At 44.6% G+C, this 25,719-nt stretch overlaps 2 long non-coding RNA genes across 7 annotated transcripts in view; one reads left to right on the top strand and one right to left on the bottom strand.

Annotated features, from left to right (window-relative positions):
• Positions 1–22: 22 nt before the first annotated feature.
• Positions 23–24,262, bottom strand: LOC115275376. Of its 5 annotated transcripts, none has more exons than XR_003901522.1 (6): positions 24,044–24,262; positions 22,011–22,195; positions 5,464–5,570; positions 2,555–2,624; positions 472–587; positions 23–273 (listed from the first exon to the last, which is right to left on the bottom strand). It is a non-coding gene; the product is annotated as an uncharacterized LOC115275376 (long non-coding RNA). The 5 variants fall into 5 exon arrangements; XR_003901520.1 differs by having other exon boundaries at positions 23–276; XR_003901521.1 differs by having other exon boundaries at positions 23–276; positions 2,550–2,624.
• The window catches only part of LOC115275378, a 45,154-nt gene continuing 43,644 nt past the window's right edge, over positions 24,210–25,719 (top strand). For both annotated transcript variants that reach the window (XR_003901525.1, XR_003901524.1), the window contains exon 1: positions 24,210–24,304. This is a non-coding gene — a long non-coding RNA (uncharacterized LOC115275378). The remainder of the gene's footprint in view (positions 24,305–25,719) is intronic.

The following is a 25,719-nucleotide window of genomic DNA, read 5'->3' on the forward strand; positions in this document are numbered from 1 at the left end:
TAAATAATGAGATTTTCAGAAGTACAATAGTCTATCGTTTAGGGATGCATACTTAGGCAGACAGGACATGTTAGGAAAAAGAGAGACACTGGTCTGGACTGGTTTCTCCGTGTGCGAGGTTGGGCACTTTCCTGCGTCCTCCTGACATCCGGATCTGCACTTTCAGTGCATTTCCCCCTTTTACTGTCGTGTCTTCGGAGCCTTCTAGGATCTGAGTGTTCCACAGTTGAGCCGTTGGTCTTAGATCTTTCTCCCATCCTCCGGCTTTGATTTCTGCTAAAAAACACAGATAAATCTGGCTTCAAAAATAATGCACGTAAATAGGTTTGCGTGAGTTTATATGTTCTTCCTGAATAGATGTTTGTGTTTGAACTGAGCTGTTTGCATGCCCAGAGCCCGCTAAATGATGTGAATTTCAGGCATCAACAGATCTAATAGCTGGTAATATTAGGGTGCCTCTTGGCCAGTCACCTTCCCGTGTCCATGGTCCATCACTCTGGTCCCTCTGCTTTCCTCTGGTGCTGCGTTCACCACTTCATGTTCCAATGGTCTGTTCGCGTCTGCCTCCCTGGCTTGATTATGAGGTCCTTTGAGAAAGAGAATTATGAGAACCTTTGAGTTCTTCTTTCCAGCCCCTGTATACAAAAATGTTTGACCAATGAATGCATGTTTCTCGCTTATTTCTGCAACGTACTTTTGCAGCGTTTGAAAATCGGCATTTTTAAATTTTCTCATATCCTTAGAATTCTACCAGCCACCAATATGACAGTCAGCAGGCACATAGGCTACTGAGTCACTAAAATGTGGCTAGTCTGAACTGGCAAGGGAAACTCTAGACATAAGGCACTGGATTTCTTTGACTTAGTATGACAATAAAAAAGTAAAACATCTCATTGTATTTAAAATATTTCATTAAAAAATAAATAAAAATAAATATCTAATTAATATCTCGTGTATAATTTTATACTGATTTAGGTTTTAACATGATATTATTTTGGATATTTTTAATAAAAGATTATTAAAATTAAATTATTATATAATATGTAACCATTAAAATGATTAAAGCTTATTTCCTCTTCTTCTGTTTCACACAGCTACCAGAATATTTAAAATCGCATACTGTGGCTTGCATTATATTTCTCTTTTTAAAATTTTTTTTAATGTTTATCCTTTTTTCAGAGACAGAGACAGAGTGTGAGTGGGGGAGGGGCAAAGAGAGAGAGGGGGACACAGGCTCCAGGCTCTGAGCTGTCAGCACAGAGCCTGGCGTGGGGCTCAAACTCACAGACCAGCATGAGATTATGATCTGAGCTGAAGTCTAACCCACGGAGCCACCCAGGCACCCCGCGTTGTATCAGTGCTGCCTCAGAGAATCCTTAGTTTCCTCAATCGCATCTGCAAAGTTTCTTCGCCTCTTTGGGGAGTAATTCACATGAGTCTGGAAGCAGAGACATTCCAGAGCGAAGAGCACCCCACAGTAGCTCTTCCGTTCTTGGCCTTTGAGTCCCTCCAATACAGTTGTTTCCTTCCTTCCACTGTCTTCAGTGGGGAGGAAGCCAGCAGGCCGTAAATGCCCGCAGCTCAATCCTGCTTGAGCCCAAGCATCGTGTCTATCAGCACTGGGTCTATAGCAGAGGTTCTTTTTGGTCCTGGTTGGCTGAGCAGGTCTTGTTCCTAAGCCTAAAAATCCCTATTCTGGGACAACTCAATAAGTGTGGTGACAAGCATGAAAAAGTTAGCAGAGCAGGAGAGGGTAGCCCTGCTGGGAAGCATGAGGGGGCTTCTAGAATGAAGAAGGTGCTGACTCTTGATCCATCAGGCTGGTTATGTGGGGGCAATCCCTTCATGAAAAAATTTTTTTAATAAATATTTTTATTTTTAAGGAATTCTATACCCAACGTGGGGCTCAAACCCATAACCCTGAGATCAAAAGTCTCACCCACCATTGACTGAGCCAGCCTGGTGTCCCTATGAAAAGTCTTCAGACTGTCTATATCTACGATTTGTTCCCTTTCCTGTAGATATGTTTATACCTCATTAAAAATTTTACATAGTAATATAGAGAATATGAGTGTGAGTCTCAAAAAATATGATAAGGAAGGACTTGAAGCCCTGTGAACATAATTGTCTCAGACCAAATATGAAAAAAATCTTCCATTAGTTCAGATTTTCAAATGCATCAAACTTGATAAAATTAAATATACCATTTGTGGCGGATGCTTAGGATGGCCCTGTGATCTGCCCATGGTTGTGCTTTTGTGAATCCCCTCCTCGTGAGATGAGGCAGAACTTGTGACTCACTTCTTTTTTTTTTAATGTTTATTTATTTTCGAGAGAGAGAGAGCAGGGGAGGGGCAGAGAGAAAGGGAGACGGGATCTGAAGCAGGCTCTGCACTGACAGCAGCGAGCCCAATGTGGGGCTCCAACTCACAAACTATGAGATCACCATCTGAGCCAAAGTCAGTTGCTCAACCAACTGAGCCATCCAGGTGCCCCACTTGGGACGTGCTTCTAAACAATAGAACACATGATTATGTGTATGTGATTACCGTACATCAGATGCTGCTGCAGCCTCTACATCCCTTGCAGGCTTGGAGGAAGCAAGCATCCATGCTGGGGAACATCTGTGGAAAGGACAAAGGACACACCATGTGGTGTCTCTTGCAGCTGCCGGTGACCTCTGACCAACAGCGAGAATCTGAAATCTTTGTTCTAAACTATGGAAAACTGATTTCTGCCAACAACTTGAAGGAGGTTGAAAACAGGTCCTTCCCCAGTCGAGCCTCTAATGAGAATGCAGCCCCGGCAGACACCTAGACTGCACTCTAGTGAGACCCTAAACAGAGGACCCAACCAAGCCATACCAGGGCTCCTGGTACATGAGAGATGGTAGAAAGCTTAAAACGGCCAAGTGTATGGTATTGTGTTACACAATAATAGAAAACTATGACAGGAGTAAAGAAAAAAAATACAGGGGTGCCTGGATGGCTCAGTTGGTTGAGTGTCCAATTTCAGCTCAGGTCATGATCTCAGAGTTTGTAAGTTCAAGCCCTACGTTGGGCTAGGTGCTGATAGCTCAGAGCCTGGAGCCTGCTTTGGATTCTGTGTCTCCCTCTCTCTCTCTGTCCCTCCCCTGCTCACACTCTATCTCTCCTTCTCTTGTAAAAATGAATAAACATTAAAAGAAATTTTAAAAAAATACAGATCAGCATCTAACCTGCAGATGACTTGTCAGTTGAAGCTTCTTAAATGTAAGAATTCTAAGATAGGAGTTTTCAAGGTCACACTCTCCCTTTCTCTCTCTCTCTTTCTCTTTTTCTTTCTCTTCTCTCTCTCTCTCTCTCTCTCACACACACACACACACACACACACATACAAATGGGCCTCAGGCATCCCTTAGAGATGATTTACTGTATAAGGGGAAAATCTGTCTGAAAATAACCTTTTAAAAATGAAGTTAGTATATATTTATTGTAGACATTTTAGAAAGTACAAATCAGCAAAAAGAACCTAAAACCACCAATTTATTCACTGACTGTGTATTAATTCTGTCCTACCCCTAAGCACCATTACTGACATACAGAGAGATGGCACTGATTTTGTGCATTTATAAAAATTAATATTTGTTCCCTATAGTAAAGTTTAGAAGCATAGAAAAATAAGGGGCCCCTGGTGGCTCAGTCATTTAAGCATCCGGCTTCTGGCTTCAGCTCAGGTCTTCATCTCATGGTTTGTGGGTTTGAGCCCTGCGTCGGGCTCTGTGCTGATGGCTCGCTCAGAGCCTGGAGCCTACTTCAGATTCTGTATCTCCCTGTCTCTCTGATCCTCCCTTGCTCAGACTCCTATTTGTCCCTCAAAAATAAATAAAGAAAAAAAGAAAAAAAAAAAAGGGAAATGTGCAAAGCTGAGAGTCACCAGTAATCCTACTCATGGAGATAATCCTTGCTAACATGACCACATGCCTTCTGTGCACACATGTGCCTTAGCTCAGGTCACCGGGACAGAATGGCGTAGCCTGGGCGGCCTAAACAACAGTCTAAAGGCTGGAAGTCCAAACTCAGGGTGGTTGGGTTCTGGTGAGGGCTCTCTTCCTGGCTTGTAAATGGCCACCGCCTTACCATATCCTCACATGGCAGAGAGAGAGCAAGAGGGCGAGCTTTCTGGTGTTTCTCTGTATAAGGAACCATTCCTGTTGTATCAGGGTCCCATTCTTCTGACCTCACTGTCCCTTAATTGCCTCCTCTAGGCTGAATCTCCAGAAACAGTCACATTGGCATTGGGACCTCAGCTTGGGATTTTTGAGGGAAATATAATTCATCCAATAACAGTGTGTGGACAGTTTTTAAAAGTGAAAAGTAGGGGCGCCTGGCTAGCTCAGTTGGTTGAGCGTCTGGCTACAGCTCAGGTCACGATCTCACAGTTCATGGGTTTGGGCCCTGCATCAGGCTCTGTGCTGACAGCTCAGAGCTTGGAGCCTGCTTCAGATTCTTTGTCTCCCTCTCTCTGCCCCTCCTTCGTCTCTCTCTGTCTCTCAATAATAAATAAATGTAAAAAAATTTTTTTAAGTGAAAAGTAGCATTTTAGTCTGTTTTCATTTAGCATATCCTCTTTTCTCACATCATTTGATATTCTTCTACATTATTTTTATTGGTTGCATAGTATTCCTATGTGGTAGCAGCATAGTGGCGGTCTGAATGTCCATTCGTTTTTTAATGATTCTTGTATGGTTGGATATTTAAATGGTCTCAACTCTTTTCCATCATAAATGATAAAGGAATTAATATGCTTGGAATTTTGTATGCTTTGTATGGGTGATTAATTCCTTCAGGATAGATAGAAAGCCTTATCTTGAAGAATTGATCAAAAAGGAGTCCCTATATCTTTGCCTTTGTTCTAAGCTTTGTTACAGTAGAAAACAGAAAGGCAGACATTATTTGCAATGTAGATCTTGGATTTCTCTTGGATCTGTAGAAGCCTCGGGTAGGGCTCAATGAAACAATGTTATCGGGAAGGCTCCTGGGGCCTTTGTGGTCCAGGTGCTTTGTACCCAGAGACCATGTATGAGGCACAGTCTCTAGCCTCTTTGGGGAGAAGTCAGGAAGACAGAGTGCCATCTTACAAATTAGAGATAGATCTGGCAAGGACATGTTAGATCCTCATAGTTGTGTTCTAGATTATAGAAAGAAGCAAGGACAGAAGAGAATTATAAAATGCCAACAAACCCGTGGCCAGCCTCACAGGAACTGGTGATGTTGGGTGGTGTTGTGAAGATGCTTTTTTGGCCAAGACGTCAACCTATCTAAATCCTGCTTTGGGCCACCTTTCCTTGGGAAAGAGAAAGAAGGGGAGAATGAAACTAAGGGAAATACTGAAGAAGGCATTTGTTGGTTTTGCCTTCCCAGCATTCATTCTCCATTCTTCTGATAACAGGATCCCAACCACCCTTTGGGGTCCAGCCCTTACCTGCTCTCTGTCCAGAGGTGGGCACAAAACCCAGTCCTGACCAGTCCATAAGCAGTTGCTGTGACAGACTTGGGACCAATGGAGGCTTGCCAGGACTCCTGCCTGATCTAAGAGAAAAGAAGGGCTCCATTTATTTCTACTGGTAGGATGTCAGCCTTGAGTTGCTAACGGTGGAGCTCACCACTCAAGAATGAAGGGAAGTAGAGGTGAGGAATGGAGAAATCGTGAGTCTTAATCAGATGGTTGGAGTTCCTGAACGTAGCCACAGTGAGAGCTTCTGAAATAAATGTATGCTCCCCCCTTCCTTTCTCCCCGCCCCTTGTGTGCCTTACCCCATGCCTGCCCTTTGTTTTGTAAGCCATTTGAATTGAAATTGTTTTCCACTGGCAACCAAAGGCGTTGTGAATCAAATATCTATATTTAACTGGAACTCCCCCTGCATCTCCATGCAGAGCTCTGGTGAGCTATGCTTTAGAGCCTTTTTACCCAAGTGCATGGGACACCTATGACATAGCACCAAAGTAACTCATATTTGATTTTCCAGTCTTACACCTCAATGACTGGAGAGACAGTACGGGGTGAGAACATCTGTCTGAAGGCAGGATGAGTCCAGTTTCACAGAGAACAAATGTGTGGAAAGGCAGAAATGGTGGTGGTTGTCCTCAGTCTTCTTGCTCAGCCACATGAAAGGAGACAAGGAGAAAACGCACCCATGGAAGCATGTCCTTTGGGGACTGTGGCCCATGAGGGTCTTTGAATTAAACCCAAACCTCCATCCCTGGTCTGTGGGGTGGGGCGGGAGGAGGTCATGAGCTCCACATAGCCAACAAATTTCATGGGCAAGAAACCAGTAGGGAATATGGCTGAGAACCTCAGCAGTACTAGTGACCTGGCCGCCCCCTCTGCCCTGCACAAGGGCTGCCTGCTCTGAAGACTCTGTCCTCCCAGTAACCTAGTTTCTCAGCCCTCCCACTGTTTTGGTCTCACCTCCTAACCACTGCTGCTTTACCCTCACCCCATGTATCCTCCAGAGAGTAGCTCTAACTTGGACAGGTAGTCACTGCCCACCACAGAGCTTCCCTATTGGTCAGAGTTCTTGCACTGAGCCTCCTCATTGGCTGCTGAGCTCCCTCTGGCCTTCAGGTGGTAGTTTGGGGTAATAGGTCTGAGAAGGCTGTGGTCAGGGTGGAGGTGGTGGGAGGTTGCACGTAATGCAACTAATGGCTTCAGACAGGGTGGTGTCTGGTTTTTTTTCCATCAGAGCAGAAAATCCCAAGATGGTTCTAGAACACTTCCCTTGGTTCATCTTTCCTAATCCCAGTTGAAAGGATATATAGTATATTATTATGCCTCTCTGGGTCTGTGAGAGCCTGTATGAGCATTCAAATGTTAGAACCTTGACACCAGAGCTTTTCTTTTACAGATTTTCATTTCCTCCTCCCCACCCCCCACCTCTCTTTTTCAAGTAGTCCCTAATGATGTGAGCCAGACTGCATTGCCTAGGCTAGGCTACTGGTGTTTTCTCTTAGTCAGAGCCTCCCTTCAGCCATTAAATGTGAGCCCCTGTCCTGGGAGGTCGGCCACTGGGAAGCCATTTTTAGTCACACCTAACTAGATAATGCACCTAGTGAAAGGAGGCCTGGATACCAGATCCTTCCACCTTGTCAGGGCAGGCCCCTTGAAGAGCCCCAGCCTGGCCATTTCACCCAGAAAGATGGGAAAGAACTCGCCTTTTTGAGTCACCTTCCCTTACTTTATTGATAGAGCCGGGTCTCAAAGTATGATCCCTGGACCAGCCACACTGGGCAAGACTACTTGTGAGAAAGGCACGTTCTGAGTTCCCAGCCCAGACATATGAGGTCAGAAACTGTGCGTGTGAGGCCCAGCGAGCTGTCTTAACAAGCCAGGTGATTCTTAGGATTGGTAGAGTCTGAGAACCAGCGGCTGACAGCGTGGCATCCTAGGGGTTGAGTTTGTATGGTAAGTGTTCCAGGGCAGGCTCTCACTCTGACTGAACGTTAGAATCAATGAGAAGCTTTTGGAAAATAACGGTAGTTCCCTCTTGCCCATGGTTTCGCTTTCTGTGGCTTCAGTTACCCCAAGATCAACTGTGGTCTGGAAGCAGACAATCCTCCTTCTGACCAACTGTCAATAGGTCAGTACTAGCCAGAGGCTATGTCACAGCGCCTACGACATCCACCTCACGGTATCCTACATAGGCATTTCATCATCTCACACCACCAGGAAGAGAAGGGTGAGTACAGTCCAATAAAATATTTTGAGGGGCGCCTGGTGTCTCAGTCGATGAAGTGTCCGACTTTGGCTCAGGTCATGATCTCACTGCACATGAGCTCGAGCCCCGCATTGGGCTCTGTGCTGACAGCTCAGAGCCTAGAGGAGCCTGCTTTGGATTCTGTGTCTCCCTCTCCCTCTCTGCTCCTCCCCCACTTACTCTCTCTCTCTCTCTCTCTCAAAATAAATAAGCATTAAGAAAATTCAAAAAGGTATTTTGAGAGAGAGACCATACCCATATAACTTATCACATTACGTTGTTAGAATTGTTCTATTTTATTAATAGTCATTGTTAATCTCTTATGGTGCCTAAATAATAAACTAAACTCTATTGTAGGTATGTATGTGCAGAAAAAAATAGTAGATAGAGGGCTCAGTACTGTTCATGGTTTCAGGCATCCCCTGGGGTGCTGAAATGTATCCTCATGGCTAAGGGGGGCTTCTCTGTCCTGATGCTTGGGCCCAACTCTAAATGAACAGAGTCAAGTTGCTGGTGGAGATCCCCATGACAGGGCCTCTTTAAGGACTCCCAGGTAATTCTGATTCACAGAGGGGGGTGAGAAGCACACTGATGGCCCCTCTCTGACACCCTGCAGCTGTGTGACTTTGGGAACATTCCAGTGGCCACCCCCAACACACTTTGATTTCTGAGTCTTTAAAAAAGGAGTGATGACTCCTAGCCTCTTGTCCCTCAAGACTGTTTTGTGTAATAAATGAATGTGAAATCTTGTAACTGTTCTTAAAATTATGAACAAATGCCCAGCTCAAGCACAGTGAGAGACCCAGAATTTCTCCTGTGGGAAACTGGGGCAGGGGCAAAGTGGGCCTCCCTTCCCCTAACCTCCTCTGGCTCTGACTTTCCATTTAGAGTTACTACTCTATCTTTGCCTACCACACATGCTCTATCCTACCCCAATTCTCATCTGGCCAAACTTGCACCAGTTCAAGCTCAAGGTTATATTAGTGACAGACTTTGCTGAAGGGTCAAGGCTACATCAGAGGCCTATAGCAAAACATAGCAAATACATTTAAACCACTAGTCTTTATATCATTCTCACTTCCAGGGGCTGGTGGCCGTTCCTCTTCTCTAATCCAGCCCCGGCAGCCCACCATCTTGCTTCCCCTCCCTGGGTCCCAGCCTCCAGATTACTTATTCAATCCGCCCATGCCACCACCCCAGTGCTCTTTAGCTTCTCCTCCCCTTCCTCCTCCTCCTCCTCCTCCTACTCCATCACCTTCTCCTCCTCCTCCCTCTCTTCCTCTTCCTTCTCCTCTTCCTCCTTTTCCTCTCTTTCCTCCTCTTCTTCTTCCTTCCTTCTTCCCATCACATAAGCAGAACAGTTAAGAGTACCAGATTTGGAAGCAGCTATTCAGAGTTCATAGCCAAGATGTGACCTTAGAGGGTTATGTCACGCATCGCTACTCCAAGTGCAGTCCAGGAGCCAACACCATCAGTGTTAACTGCGAGCATATTACAAGACGCAGACCCTCAGGCCAGCCCCAGACTTATTAAATAAGGATCTTCATTGTAACAAGACCCCCAGGTGAATTATTTGCACATTGAAGTCTTAGAATCCCCATCCTAGTTTTTGTGAGCCTCAGTTTCCTCATTTGTAAAATTGAAATAATACAGGAGTTGGGGGCCTGTGAAAATGATCTGAGATGATACATGGAAACATAAAGCATGGTGTCTTGGAGAGCTTTCAATAAATGGTAGCAAATATTATTAGCTCTAAAGCTAATAAGATCTTGATTGGGATAGTGGTGACATTTGTCACGATGCATTGAAGTATGCACTGCCGTGAGCTGGCCGAACTTTACTTCAGTGTAATTCCTTTAAAACAAAAGCTGAGAACAGAAGGGAGAGACCACAGATACCCCTTCCCATTTTCTTAGTCTGGGACTAAACCAGACTTCCCATAATGAAGACCCTGTGCCCTACGCCCAACCTCAGCCAATCACCTAGAAGGTGGGGCCAGTGTGGACTGTGGTGGGGGTGACAGTCCTTGGTGAGCCTTCTCCCAAGGCCTGGGGCCAGATTTCCAGTAACACAGGATTCTGGCTCATGTATCTCAGTGAAAAGGAGGATTACAGATCTCTGAGTGCCCTATGACATGCAGCCTGTGACTTCTGTTTGTTCCCAAATTATATTTTTTGTTCTTTTTTTTTTAAGTAAACTCTAGCCCAATGTGAAGGTCAAATTCTCAATCCCAAGATCAAGAGCTGTATGCTCTACTGAATCTGAGCAAGCCAGGCACCCCTGTTTGTTTCTAAATTATTATGACACAGCCCACACAGCGTTCATGCTGAGAAATTTGCTCTTCTCAGTGCCTCTGTGGATTAAGAACATTTCCCAAAGTACCACTTTGCACCTCTGAGCACAGTCCTTCATATTTTCCCTCTCTGGGCTGCTGGCCTTGCCCCATCTCTCCATAAACTTGACCTCAACTGACCACTGCCAGGCTGGTCTGTGTTCTACTCGTCACCTTCTTCTGTAGCCACACCTTGGCCTGGAAAGGGGCCTGGAATCCCCCACTGCTCCTCACCTCACCATGTGTCCTAGGCCAGCTCCTAACTCCCCCAAACACCCTGGGAACCATGCTTTAACCTACTACAGGCTGTTCTTCACCTTGGAGTCTTACCCACTAAAGAGAATGTTTTCTCCTTTACATCTTCATTTCCTGTCTCAGGATTAACTTCTTCCTGGGAGAATCAGCAGCGGGATGTCTGTTCCTTTGAAACTTCATTTCTGCCTTCAGTGGGAGAAACCGCAGAGGCTGGGCAGATAATTCAGACTACACACACACACACACACACACACACACACACACACGAGCGCACACACACTTGAGCACAGAAAGAGGAAATGACTTCTACTCAGTGGTTGATGACAGAATCACTACCAGAACGTGGTCTCCTGACTTCCAGGACGATGCTCAGTCCTTTGACTGTGGCTGAAATTCAGCCTCTACCAGAGAATGTCCTCCGCTTCTACTCTGCTGCGCGATTCCGCCAAGCCACTTAATATCTCTGCAGCTCAGCTTCTTGACAGTAATTGGGGACGATAATAGTTACCTACTTCACAGGGATATTCAGCAGCTCAATTAGTACAAGCTTCTAAAGTGCTTGAGTCCCATTATTACTTGTAATGGAGTATGTCTGCCAGAGTTGGCCAAGCTGTTGACTCTTGGTGGGAAGTGCTCTTTCCAAGGAAGAACCATAAAGATATGCGCTCGAGGGACCTTGGAAAATAGGAGTGGAGCCCAATGCTCCTTGATGTTTCCAAACCTTCCTTGTCATTTGACTTTTAAGAGGAGATGTTAGTGCAGAGGGCTCAATGGAAGCATGTCTGCCTCCCAAAGCAAATCTTGAGTTGATAGCGGTGGACAGACACATCATCAAAGTGATTGCACTGCCCCGCGTGGCTTCACAGACAGCAAACAGGGACAAGAAGGTGATGGGCAGGCACTGCTTCAGGTTCTTGGAAATAAAGTTGTGTTTAGACTTGTCCAAGTAAGATTGGTTCCCAGAGTTTGTCGGTAGCCATCTGTATCTGTCAAGATAGGAGGTAACCTGCAAACTGAGAGTTTCAAGGGCTCCCACAAGATACAAACCATCTCTCTCTCATGTCACAGTGTCACAGTGCAGAGGTGGCACCCCAGGGTTGGTGGGACCACTCTACTCTCAACACATGGCTTCTGCTTGTGAGTCCATTTCTCCTCTTCTCCCAACCAGTAGGAAGGGGGAAGGCCCAGGAGTACCCATTGACTTTTTTCTCAAGACAAAATTCCAAACTGGTACCAGCATTCGTCTATCTAGCCCACTGGCTAGAAATTAGTCTGATGACCAATTTGCAAGGGAGGCTGGGAAATATAGTCTTTACCTGAACAGCATTTACCCTGAAAGGACAAGATAGATACACCATCCTTGAGAGAGCCTGCAAATGTGTAATTAATTGAAGAGTTCCCGAACATCCGAAATGCCAGTGGCTTCATTGGGAATGATCACAGGAGTTGGTGTAGAATGTGATCATAATTTACTGAATAGGAAGCAGAAGAAAGGACAGGCATCCTGGAAGAAAATGTGAAGATAGAAACTAGTCTTATGCCCCCTGAGACCTTGTAACCTCTTTGAAAGATTTCTAGAAAACAGTGCTCACTGGTGCCAGGAGGCTGACTTGTGCAAGAAGCCTCCTTCCAACTGGGGGTTTGGACCTGGAGCTCTTGATCTTGATTCATCCTTGGAAGGGAAAGGGCAGGGGGAGGGGAAGGCAGAAGTTCTCCCTGAGGGTAGCCTCAGTGATACCCTGAAAGAGGAGTTTCTGTACAATTTGCTAAAAGGGAAGGAAGGAAAGGCGTAGCAGGGGATGGAGAGGAGAGGAGGTGCAGAGAGGCGGGCAGGAGGTGAGGAGGTGTAGACACCCCTCCCCCTGCACTTGAAAACCCCTCTAGGCCCACCTGCACATTTCTTGAATAATGTAATCTGCATGTGACTTGAATGACAACCTGGTTGGTGAATTAGAATATGCAGAGAGAGAGAGAGAGAGAGAGAGAGAGAGAGAGAGAGAGAGAGAACACCCCAGCAGAGAGTGAGGCTTTTAACCCAGTCACCATCTGGGGGGAACTTACTGCAGAGATTTCTAATGCAACAGCCCTCTGATAAGTTCAGAGACTCCTTTTCCCTCAGAACATTTATGCCTCAGCCCCTCCACTTGTCAAAATTAGACCAGAAAAATGCTGTCCTGGAAAATGTATTTTAAAAGATTACAGGATGTAGCTCAGGAAAAGAGACTGAGTCAGAGAGATGAACTTTTCATTGGGAAAAATTTAATGCATATACAATAAATCCAGCTATAGGAACTACCAAGTCCTGGCCAATCTTGTCTGTACCCTCCCCCGCCCCCATCCACTTCCTGTCTTCCCCCTGGATTATTCTCAGTAAATCCCAGGATTATGTCATTTTTATCTGTATATTTCAGTTTGTATCTCTAAAAGATAAGAACTCTTTTACAAAAGACATAACAAAAATATATAATCACACCTTAGAAATCAGTAATAATTCCCTAATAAAACCAAATAGTTCATCATTGTTGAACTTTTTCCAGTTCTTTCAGACGCATGAGCATTCTCTCTCTCTCTCTCTCTCTCTCTCTCTCTCTCTTTCACTTTCTTATAATTGATTTGTTTATATCAGGATCCAAACAAGGTCTACTTGTTGCATTTGGTTGCTCTGTCAGGTGTCTCTTAAATTTATTTTTTTTTAATGTTTGTTAATTTTTGAGACAGAGCATGAGCAGAGGGGGGAGGCGGAGAAAGAGAGAGGGAGACATAGAATCTGAAACAGGCTCTGAGCTGTCAGCACAGAGCCCAACGTGGGGCTCAAACCCACGAACCATGAGATCATGACCTGAGCCGAAGTCGGACGCTTAACCGACTGGGCCACCCAGGCACCCCACTCTCTAAAATTTATTTTAATCTCCAGGTTCTCACCTCTTCTGTTTTTCCACCTTTACACCATAAAGTTTTCCAAGGTCTGGATTCTCTGGTGTCATTGAACACATTCCTCATTGCCTGCGTTTCCTTATGATTGGCTGCTAGATCCTGCGGCTTGGTGGCCTCCAGGTCTCATTCACATTAGATGTGGCTTTGTCAAGTGTGTGTTCCTACAGCAGGAGGCCCATTGTGCCTCATGGTGTCTCTGTTCTTCGCAGATCTTGATGATTGTTTGCCGCAGCTGTTATTTCAGCAGGGGTTTGCAAAATGGGATCTTCTCATTCTTTCATTTGTTCTGTATTTATTTGCAGGAATTGCTTCCATAAACAGCTGTTTGTGGTTAGGAGAAAGACTTGACTCTTCCCCTTTACTTACCAGATTTCAAAATAAGAAATTGTTTCCCTATCATCTTCCAGAAGGACTAAAAGGGTTTTTGTTGTGTTCTCTTTGAACTCGAGAGTTTTTACGCATGCGGGGTGATCCAGTCCTTCGTGGTTAATTCTTATTAATCCTCACATCCTTCCATGTTGGCCATTGGGATCTTCTCTAAGGTGACTCCTGAATCCTTTCGACAGACCCCACTAATCTTTGATAGTTTCCTTATTTTCTCATATGTCTAGATGGCCAGACTTATCTCTTAAACACTTCTTGCTCTAGACCCAGAATTAGTCATTTCTCTAAAGAGTCTGTTTTTCTTAGTGGTCAGTGGTATTTCAAGAGCACAGTCTAGGCAATTCAACCAGGTTTTTAGAAAATGTTTTTATTTAATTTGAAAATAAGGTATAAGCATTGTAAGCACAATTTTAATTCAAGAACTAGATGAAAGAGGTGAACAAGGATGCTCTAGAATAGCGCTCTTCAATAGAACTTTCTGCAGTGATGGACATATCCTATATCTGAGCTAATATGGTGGCCGCTAGTTGCACAGGACTGTTGAGAACTTGGAGTGTGGCTAGTGCACCTGAGGAACTGATTTTTAAATTTAATTTTACACTGATTTAACTGTAAATTTATAATTTAAATGTGGCTAGTTAATACCTTATCAGATAGTACTAGAAATCTAGAATCCAGTGTTTAAATTCTACAGCTCTGTTTTTTTTAAGTACCATCCCTTGGCACTAGAGAAAACTGAGTAGTATGCTGTCATATTGAAGGAATCTTCCAGTGTATTATAGTAAAAGAAATAAGATAATCCCCTAATAATTTCAGTGTAACAAAAATGGTAATTGCTAGAGAATTCTGAACAGGGAGATATATTTTTAATAATGTGTTTGGGATGGTCAGAAGTGGATTCATGGAGAAGATTGCATCAAAAGATACTTTTTTTTTTCCAAGGAACCATGGTCTTTACTATTTTATTTTAAATTTTTTAAAAAGTAGACTTTATTTTTGGGCACAGGTAAGTGAGAGGAAAATCATGGCATTCTCAGATACCCACTGCCCCAACACACGCAGAGCCTCCCCAGTTATCAACATCCCCCCCACCAGAGTGGTGACATTTGTTACAATCAGTGAACCAACATTGATGGGTCATAATCACTCAAAGGCCATAATTTACATTAGGGTTCATTCTTGATGTTCTACATTCTCAGTTTTTAGACAAATGTATAAGGACGTGTTTCATGATCATTATAGTGTCATACAGATATTTTCACTGCCCTGAAAATTCTCTTTGCGCTGCCTGTTGGTCTCCTCGTCCCTCCCCCTGGGCAACCACTGATCCTTTCACTGTCCCTATAATTCTCTTTTTCCAGAATGTTCTATGCCTGGAATCATATAGTATGTAGCCTTTTCAGATTGGCTTCTTTCACTTAGTAATGTGCATTTAAGATTCCTCCACGTCTTTTCATTGCTTGCTAGCTCATTTCTTTTTAGCGCTGAATAATATTCCATTATTGGGACTGCAGTTTATCCATCCATTCACCTACTAAGGGACATCTTTTTTTTTTTTTTAATTTTTTAATGTTTTTTATTTATTTTTGAGAGACAGAGAGAGGCAGCTTGAGCAGGGGAGGGGAAGAGAGAGAGGGAGATACAGAATCCGAAGCAGGCTCCAGGCTCTGAGCTAGCTGTCAACACAGAGCCTGATGCAGGGCTCGAACCCACCAACCGTGAGATCATGACCTGAGCTGAAGCCGGACACTTAACAGACTGAGCCACCCAGGCGCCCCTAAGGGACATCTTATTTGGTTCCAAGTTTTGTCATTTATGCATTTCATTATGAAAGTGGCTATACACATCTACAGGCAGGTTTTTTATGGACACCGTTTTCATTTCATATAAGCAAATATCAAGAAGCACAACAGTTGGATTGTATGCTAAGACTATGTTTAGTGTGTTTTTTTTAATGTTTATTTTTGAGAGAGCACAAACAGGGGAGGGGCAGAGAGAGGGGGGTCAGATGATCTGTAGTGGGCTGTGTGCTGTCAGCAATGAGCCTGATGTGGGACTTGAACTCACAAACCATGAGATCATGACCTGAACTGAAGTGGGGTGCTCAACCAACTGAGCCACCCAGGTGCCCCAGACTATGTTTAGTTTTGAAAAAACTGCCAAACTACCAAAGATGCTTTTAAAACAATAATCATAATCATAATCATAATACTTTCATTTGTTGAGTACTCACTCTGGACTACAAACTTGATATATATAATAACTTATTTAGTTTAATCCTAATAATACTATAATGTTTTTAACCCCCATTTTACAGATGAATGAACGGAAGCTTTAAGATAAACAAATGGAAGCTTTAGGGGAATAATGACTTAGGGCCCCACGGCTCCCGAGCGGAACCGGAATTCAAACCCAAGTCTGTCTCACTCCGGAGCCCTTGTTCACTGCCGTTTCTAACTCTCAGAGCCCAAAAATTTTACAAAAAACTTTTAAAATGTGCAGAATTGTCTTTCTTCTTGGAGCCCTCCCGAATAAAGAGAGCTCTGCTTCTGTATCTCTAAAATCCTTCTTGGAAAGAAGCATAATGACCTTCTTCCTAGAGTGGAGGGGAAGAGTCAAGGTGAACACGGAGTGAAAACGCACTGTAAACAGCAGAGCTGATGGCTCTCAGGGGCCCAGAGGGGCTGCACAGCCTCAGAGTGCCTCTGTCCAGGCCCTCAAGGCTTCCCTCCCAGCCTTGTGCTTTCCCATGTCCACGACCGGCTTGATGCTGGGCTCTCCCGTTCCTTTCTAAAGCCTTGTAACCAGCTTCTATTTCCCTGCCCAGCCCTGTGAGTTGGCCTTGGTGACGCTGCCTCTGTGTCTCCTAGTTTCTCCCTTACTACCAACTTTGCCCCCGCCTGGGGCCTCCCAAAAGCTTCTTGCAGCCCAGTTTCACCGGAAAGTGCCAGGCCGGTTTCCTCATCTGTAAAATGAGGATATTAATGGTAGTTGCTCACAGATTTCTTTTTTTTATTGCTTTTGTAAAAAGTTTCCTTTTTGTTTTGGGGGATTCCAGGGTGGCTCAGTCAGGTAAGCATACAACTTTGGCTCAGGTCATGATCTCACTGTTGGTGAGTTCGAGCCCTGCGTTGGGCTCTCTGCCATCAGTGCAGAGACCAGAGCCTGCTTCAGATTCTGCATTTCCCCCTCTCTCTGCCCCTTCTCCTCTTGTGCATTGTCTCTCTTCCTCTCTCAAAAATAAACATTCAAAAAAATTTTTCTAATTTCCTCTTTAAGTAATTTCTAAGCCCATCATTAGGCTTGAACTCACAACTCTGAGATTAAAAGTCACTTGCTCTACCGAATGAGCCACCCAGGTGCCCCCATCTCACAGATTTCTTTCTTTTTTTTAAGAATGAGCAGAAATTCCTATTTTATTGGCCATTTACTAATGTAAAAGAGTGCAGTTTTCTTTTTTTCTTTTATAGTTTATTGTCAAGTTGGTTTCCATATAACACCCAGTGCTCATCCCGACAAATGCCCTCCTCCATGCCCATCACCCATTTTCCCCTTTCCCCCACCCCATCAACCCTCAGTTTGTTCTCAGTATTCGAGTCTCTCATGATTTGCCTCCTTCCCTCTCCCCAACTGTTTTTCCCCCCTCCCCCTCCCCCATGGTCCTCTATTAAGTTTCTCCTATACCATGTATGAGTAAAAACATATGGTCTCTGCCCTTCTCTGACTGACTTATTTCACTTTGCATAACTTCCTGGAGTTCCATCCATGTTGCTAAGAATGGCAAGATTTCATTCTTCTGCATTGCCATGTAGTATTCCATTGTATACATAAACCACATCTTCTTGATCCATTCATCCATTGATGGACATTTAGGCTCTTTCCATGATTTGGCTATTGTTGAAAGTGCTGCTCTGAACATTGGGGCACATGTGCCCCTATGCATCAGCACTCCTGCATTCCTTGGGTAGATCCCCAGCAGTGCTATTGCTGGGTCATAAGGGAGTTCTATGGATAGTTTTTTGAGGAACCTCCACACCATTTTCCAGAGCGGCTGCACCAGTTTACATTCCCACCAACAGTGTAGGAGGGTGCTCATTTCTCCACATCCTCTCCAGCATCTATAGTCTCTTGATGTGTTCATTTAGCCACTCTGACTGGCGTGAGGTGGTATTTCAGTGTGGGTTTGATTTGTATTTCCCTGATGAGTGACGCTGAGCATCATTTCATGTGTCTGTTGGCCAGCACAGATTTCTTGATAGGCTACCATGAGATAGCACTTATAAAACTCTTAGCATGGCATCTGACATGTAGTAAGCATCCAATAAATATTTACCGTTAATAATAATGACTCCCTCACAGCGACGGATGGCCTTTGGTTTGGGAGAAAGCTGGAACAAGTAACTTTGTAATTGGGTTAATGTAATTAGTTACTTGAGTACTAAGAAGTCTGAAATAATTGATGAGCAGCTGGGTTCAAGATCAAGGTCTTCTTTTTACCTGTCAGGTGGCCTTGGGCAGGTTAATTAATTTTCTGGAGCTTCAGTGTCTTCATGTCTGCTGCCTCTGGGCCATTTCCTCTGCATGGATGTTCCTGCCAGAGTTCTTCATGGCTCACTCCCTTGTTTCATTCAGGTCCCTGCTCAAATGCCACCTCCCTACAGAGCCTCCCTTGACACTGTCACTAACCCTCAATAGCACCTAGGACATAGTTCCTGCTCAGTGAATGCTGTTGAAAGAGAAAATTGTGTAAGAAAGTCTTTTCAAATTGTATAGGGATCTAGAGCCATAAGTGTGTGCAGGTGGTTTGGGCCACTGGAGAATGATGTGAAGGTTTGCAGATCGAAATCAATAAGTTGACGCACCTAAAATGTTCAGCTTCACTGAGAGAGGCATCTTTTTAGAGCCATACCTTATTCTGTTGGTTTGTGATGGGCTTTAAGGAATCCTACCAGCACCAGAGAGAGACAAGGCCAACCGTGAGGGAAGTGCTCTGGTCATTTTCTTGGGGCGCTAGCCAATTCGGTGATGCATCCCTCGCTGTCTGCACCTGAGGGCTTAGCGAGGCCCTCCTGTTCCGTCCCTCCTGGTATAAGACTTAGGGAAGTCTTGTTCAGGGACGACCTGGACTCACACCATCATGTGACGGTAAAACCCACCCAGCAACTTGGCTTTTAAAGCTAATCCCTGTGATATAATCTCATGACCTGAGGTCTTATCTATTGTTAACTGTCCTTAATGAGTGAGTATTTTAATCAGCAGTCAATTATCCCAGTAACTCTTCAAAGTTAAGTGTAAGCCCTCCACTTCCCTAGTGGACAAACAGAGGCTCTTCAGGCTTTGTAGCTTACCGGGACGGCACACTTGGCAATGACCTCGAAGCCGAGCTCCTTCCTTTGCCTGTGGTTCCTTCCCAAGCCAAGGCTTAGAGGGGAGAGGGCTGAGGGCAAACACACAGTCCTCTTTGGCTGCTTTTGCTCAAAGTAAGGGGATATGTTTCTAAAGGGTTGCTGGCAAATAATTTCGAGGCTTTGGCTAGCCTGAAATAACCGATCTATTTAGAGGTTTGAAGACCGGGCAGCAGAGGCTAAATAAGGTAAAGTGTCTGTCAAGAGTGGAGGTCCAGGGAAGAGGAAAGAATATTAAAAAACTCATGTTTGTGTCATGTTTTTCTTTACCCGAGGCTCTTTTAAAAGTATGCTGCAAATAGAAATCATTGCTGTCCTCACCTTAGAATACAGACACTGTGATACAAGGCCAGATTAAACACACACTATAAATGTAAATCTAAATGCAGATTCAAATATAAATACAAATTTAAATATAAACATACATATATAGGGTATACATATTTTGGTTTCTGATCTACAACTGAACAACTTTGGAGAAAGTAGGTTGACTATACATAATTTGGAGAAAACTGGAGAATTCTTAGCCCAGACTTCATGTTCAGATTAGAGGTATACAGATGCAGAGATTTCTCCCAGGGAACACTACATCTTTAGGAATAATAGTAACTCTCGCTTCCATAGCGCAGAGCACCGTGTCGGGAACTAGGCTAGTCCCTTCCCACCCTTTTTACGCTTAGTCATCACAATCCTATTTTCCGTGTTTGCATTTTATTGATGTAAAGGTTGAAGTGCAGAGAGACAAAGCAATGTGCCCAAGGTCACACAGCTCGGAAGCAGCACAGCCAGCTTCGGAACTAAGACTCCAGAGTGTAAGATCCACAAGGGGAGGGAGAGCTGTGCTTGCGAGGTTGTCCCCAGAGGCCCAGGATGGAGCTCCTCATTCCTATGCTCAATAAACCCTACAATGAAATATGAATAAATGAAGGAATCAGTGGGGCGCCTGGGTGGCTCAGTCGGTTAAGCGTCCAACTTCGGCTCAGGTCATGATCTCACAGTTTGTGGGTTCGAGCCCTGCATGGGGCTCTGTGCTGATAGCAGCTCAGAGCCTGAAGCCTGTCTTCAGATTCTGTGTCTCCCTCTCTCTCTGAGCCTCTCCTGCTCGTGCTGTCTCTCTCTGTCTCTCAAAAATAAATAAAAACAAATTTTAAAAAAAGGAATGAGTGAGTAAATGAATGGCTCTAACTCCTGTATTCTCAATAGCTCTGCTGAACTTCCTTCTCACTCCGCTGTGCACCTGCCCGCATCATGCTCTTGGTATGTGAGTAACGTATGGCATTAGGATGGAGTACGTTTTGCATCTAAGGTAGAATAAGTCAGACATAGGTGTGTTCTTGCCTCCTTTTTTCAGTTTTTAGGGGGAAGCAGAGGGCGGCAAAGGAGCTCTGAAGCTTCGTGTTTCTAGACCTGTATGAACTGATTAGGGTGGAAAGTGTGGGTAAGAGGACAGGTTCACCCTGAGTATGTCTGCCAGCAAGTTCTCACACGTGTGGCCGTTGCTGCTCTTGTTGAGAAAAAAGAGGGCTCTGAGCCTCCAGTGTCCACTAACCTCAAGGGAGGGAAAGAGGAAGTGATGGGCAGTTCCACTGCAAGAAAGGAAAGCAGAAATTCAGTAAGAAACGGAAGTTCCCTGGCAGTGTCTTGTTTTAATTCCTCCAGCCTGAATTGAAAGTCAGAGGGGTGTCCTAAAAATCTCACAGCCTTGGAAATCGGGAGATCTGTAGGGGTGGGGGGTAATCCCTGCTTTGTCATTGACTTGGCCAAGTCATCTTTTTGCTATGGACTTTAGTTTCCTTATCTCCAAAATAAACAATTTAGACTACAACCCCGAGTTCAGGCATTTAGAATGCCGGGTGAGGGGTGGGGGGGGGGTGGTATTTTTGGTAGCCATAATGATTGATGAGTAGCATTTATGTGTCTTACGGGGGGTGGAGCGGGGATGCTAAGTGTGTGCAGTGCTTAAGACCACACAATGAGAAACTGTCCCACTTAGAATCTGGAATGATAATTAAGAACTGCTTCATTGCTAAAATACTGTGATTCTATTCTAGCTACGCTGATTTGAATCATCCAAGTCACATGATGAAGAGAAATGAGATTCTGTGTAAAAGAAATCAGAAGTAATGGATATACTGTATTTCTAAATGCCGTCCAATGTACCTTTTGTGAATGTCAATGCCATTTCTTTACCTGTAGCACGTCTCTCACTATTGTCCCAGGAAGCAGGAGGGAGCTGGCCCCAGACAAGAAGTGTCCTAGGCAGTTGCTGTCAGACAGGAAGGGTAAGCAAAAAGTGCTTTTTGGCACTGCAAAAAAAAAAAAAAAAAAGTCCTCTAGAAGGTTCAGATTGGAGTGGGCGCCAGGTCAGTGGTGTAGAAAGGGCTGAAAGAAGCAACAGGGCAAAGAGCCTGAGAACGCATTCCTGAGAGCCTGGGGCTTTCCCACCTGGAAGGGAGAAAGGGGCTGAAGTCTTCAGAGGACACTGAGCCAGAGGTCTGGGGTTGGCGAGGGGCTCACAACAGGACGCCACGGCACAGACCTCAGCGGTGGGTCTTCTACGAGAAGTGGAACAAACGATCTCCAGCAAATACTTGTGAAGACCTCACTTACATACCCCTCACCCTGCAGAAGGCCAGTGCGGTTCCACAGATGAGCACTCCTTCCCCACCACCCAGAGTGAGTTAAACTCTCCCACACATCTAGACGCCGCCGTCCGGGTTGGTGTCAGTTTATTGAGATAGAGCATACACCGAGAGAGTTATACAGATCGAAGTATGGAGCTTGATGAATGTTTACCCATGTGGATACGTATGTACCCAACACCCAAACTAGGATACAGACCATGCCAGCCCCGCAGAAAACTTTCTTGTGGTCCCTCTTAGTCCCTGAACCCTGCCAAAGGTAATCACTTCTTAACCTGATTACCAAAGGGTAGTTTTTGAACTTCATGTAAGTGGAATCATACCATGTGTGGTGTTTGTTGTCTGGCTTTCTTTATTCAATCTTTATCCATTGGCCATTTATCCATGCCGTGGCACGCCAGAGTTCACGTTTTCTCCCCTGCTGGCTACTCTTCCATTGTATTATTATGCTGCAATGTGTGTGTCCACTCTACTGCTGCAGGACGTGTGGTTGTTTATGGATGCTGTCCTGAGAAAGAATAAGAAGCATGGACATCTCTTAAGATGCGAAAGACAATCTGTGTCGGGAATTTGAATCTCAAAAGAGACCATTTTAAACCAGAAGTTGTGGAGGACCACCTCTCGCCAAGTTTACATTTTGTCCACCACCTATAGAAATGGGGACTCCAGGGTTAAATGAGGTTAGGTGATGGAACATTTTTTTAATGACATTTAAAAAATGTTTTTTAAATGTTTATTTATTTTGGGGAGAGAAAGAGAACGTAAGCCGGGGAGGGGCAGAGAGACAGCGAGGCGCAGAATCCTAAGCGGGCTCCAGGCTCTGAGCTGTCAGCACAGAGCCCATGGAGCCTGTTGTGGGGGCTCAAACTCACTAGCAGCAAGATCACAGATCACGACCTGAGCCGAAGTCAGACACTTAACTGACTGAGCCCCTCAGCTGCCCCTAAATCATATTTTTGTGCATTTGACTTGAGGTGTAAATGTTGGCCCTGTTACTCTGACCTTTTCATAAGAAAACATTGGGCACAGGACTGGCTTTGGGCTTTTTGAGATGGTAGACAAGTTGCTACCTTCCTATTGAACACTAACAACTTGGAAGAGACCTATTCGAGAGGTGGTACATTCAAAACAGGATGAGTTCTAGTGGAAAGTATTCAGAAGATGTGGAAAGTCTGAGTGAACCCTTCCACGGGGGAGCAGGACTGGGCTCATGGAGGGCTCTGACAGAATTTAAGTCAGTAGTGCAATAGTTGTCAAAGAAAACACCAGCCTGATTCAGAAAGGTGCACAATTAGTCACCCTGAAAGGGTCAAGGGCTGTTCTGACTAATTTCACTGTGTTTCTCTGAAGAAAAATGGAAGGCCCTTGGAGAGGTCTCACACCAAATAATCTCAGTGATTTAAGAAATGAAAAATGGGTCCAGGGTGAAAAAGAGAATGAAGTTAGAGTTGGTTTTGCTTTCACAGAGACTGCTCCCCTTGAGAATGGGTGTGTCAGTCCAGGCAGGAACGTGTTGGCATCCTTTTGCAGTAAACTAAGCATAGCCCTCCCTGAGTGCCTTGATACACATTCATGATTAGCTGGTAAGAAGTGGACACAGGTGACAGGTGTGTGCCCTCCCCTCTGCAGTATGCAGGAGGTGTCCACAAACACTTCAGCTCCCGCTTGCTTCCGGCACACAGTAGGACTGTCCTTTCCTGCCCACCTGAAGGTAAGCCCAGCCATGGGACTTCCTTTGGCCAAAAACACATGAGCAGATGTGACACGTTTAAAGCTGAAGCCTCATGAGCCAGTGTGATTTCTCTCCAAGACTTGTTTCGCCCCTACCGTGGTTCCAGCAGTCAGCAGTCTGGGCTCCAGAGGGAGCAAGCCCTGAGCCCACCCTTGATGGACCTCTTTGTGGATGAGAAATAACCTGCTTTTCCTTCAAGTCACTGAGATATTACTTGTTACCACAGCATAAGCTAGCCTGTCCTGAATGAGTCAGTTGCTTACCAACGTCCCCAAAAATGGTCTCTTGTGCTCTTATGACAATGGCCTCCTTCCCCACTATAAGCCAAGGGCCTCAGATCAAGTGCCAACCCATCGGTTCTTTCTCAGGACTCGAGTGCCGAGAGATACCAGAGACAATTGGTGCTCTGCAGTAGACACTGCAGCTAGGCAGATAGGAAGGATAGTCTGGACCGTGGGCCATGATGGGCCAAGCACAAAGCAAATGAAGGACAGCCGCCTAGTAAGAGAGGCAAGTGGAGGCACTGAGGCGAGAAAAGGAAACTGAGAAATGCGGTACAGCCCCCAAGGAGTCACAACTTTGACTTTCCAGTTCATCCCTGAAGGGCTGATTGTGCTTCATTACCTGTTTTTAGTTTCTCTAAGACCCCTGGAGACTCACACTAACTCCCAAACATGCCCCGCCATGGCTTGCTTGAACTGGTCCGGAGTGCTTCCATGCTTTCCAACAACAACCCTCACGAGAACCCTCGCGAGAACGAAGGAGAAGCAGCAGCACAGAGTTCCCGGATGTTGCTGACACCGGCTAAGGCGCACTGTGCGCCAGGCACTGTGGTAGGCCCTTCGTGCGTGGTAGCTCGCCTCCTTCTCAGAGCAGCATTATGAGGTAGGTGCTGTCAGCGTTCTCTCTTTTACAGATAAGGAAACTGAGGCATGGAGAGGTTGAACGCCTCTCCCCATACCACATCCCTACAAAGTGGTGTCTGCTTTTAGATTCAGACTTTAATCCACTACACTATAATGAACTTCTAAATAGACTTTTTCTTTAATTAATTAGTTAATTAATTAATATTTATTTATTTTAAGTTTATTTCTTTATTTCAAGAGAGAGTACGAGGGCGGGGGGGGGGGCAAAAAGAGAGAGAGAGAGAGGGAGAGAGGGAATCCCAAGCAGGCTCACACAGTTCGGCATGGAGCCGGATGCAGGGCTGGAACTCAGGAACTGTGAGATCATGACCTGAGTTGAAACCGAGTCGAATGCTTAACCAGCTGAGCCACCCAGGCGCCCCTTACTTAGTTGTTTTTAAATAATCTCTACACCCAACATGGGGCTTGAACTCAAGACATCATGATCAAGAGTCACATGAACTTCTGAATGAGCCATCCAGATGCCCCATTTTTTGAAAATAGACTTAAAAAAATTTTTTTTGAACTTCTAAATGTCACTGGTGACGTTTTGTTAGGTAAGACGTTTTTAAAATTGTGCTTTATTTAGCATGTTTAAAGTTAGAATTATTGTTATTTATTTTTAGAAGTAACAAGGATATTTCTAAATGAAGCATTGTCTTTAGAAAAGCAAACTGAAATATTTATGGATTTATGATGTCTGGGTTTGCTTCAGTTAATGAGGGAGAACAGGGAGTGGGTGGGTGGTGATGTAGATAATCCGGGGTTGGACATGAGTTGGTCGTTGTCCAAGCTGGGTGATGGATACATGGAGTTATTATGTTATCTTCTTCACTTGTGTGTCTGAAATTTTTCATAATGAAATGTAAACAACAACAACAACAAAAACCCCAACAACTATTAATATGAGAAGGTCTGGAAAAGACTGGAATTGGTATGAAATTTAAAAGCCACTTTTGATCCTATCTATGCCATTTTCAATCTAGAGCAAGGATTCTTCGACTGTGACCAGGGGTCCAAATGTTTTTGCATAGTTTATAAGCTATAAGTGGTTTTTAATACTTAAAAACACCCACTGCATAAAACTCAAAGTGTAGCGTTGGTAAATAAAGCTTTATTGTAATTTTAGCCCCACCCATTTGTTTATATCTTGTCTGTGTCAGCTTTCATGCTACAAAGGCAGAGTTGAGTCCTGTGACACAGACCATAAAACCCAAAATATTGACTGTATGGGCCATTTATAGAAAATGCTTGCTGGCTTCTATTTTATTTGTTTTTAATTTTTTATTTATTTTTTAATTTTTTTAATGTTTATTTATTTTTGAGAGATAGAGTGAGAGAACAGAGCATAAGTAGGGGAGGGGCAAAGAGAGAGGGAGACACAGAATCCGAAGC

Source organism: Suricata suricatta, chromosome 12, assembly GCF_006229205.1.
Source record: "Suricata suricatta isolate VVHF042 chromosome 12, meerkat_22Aug2017_6uvM2_HiC, whole genome shotgun sequence".
NCBI lineage: Eukaryota > Metazoa > Chordata > Mammalia > Carnivora > Herpestidae > Suricata > Suricata suricatta.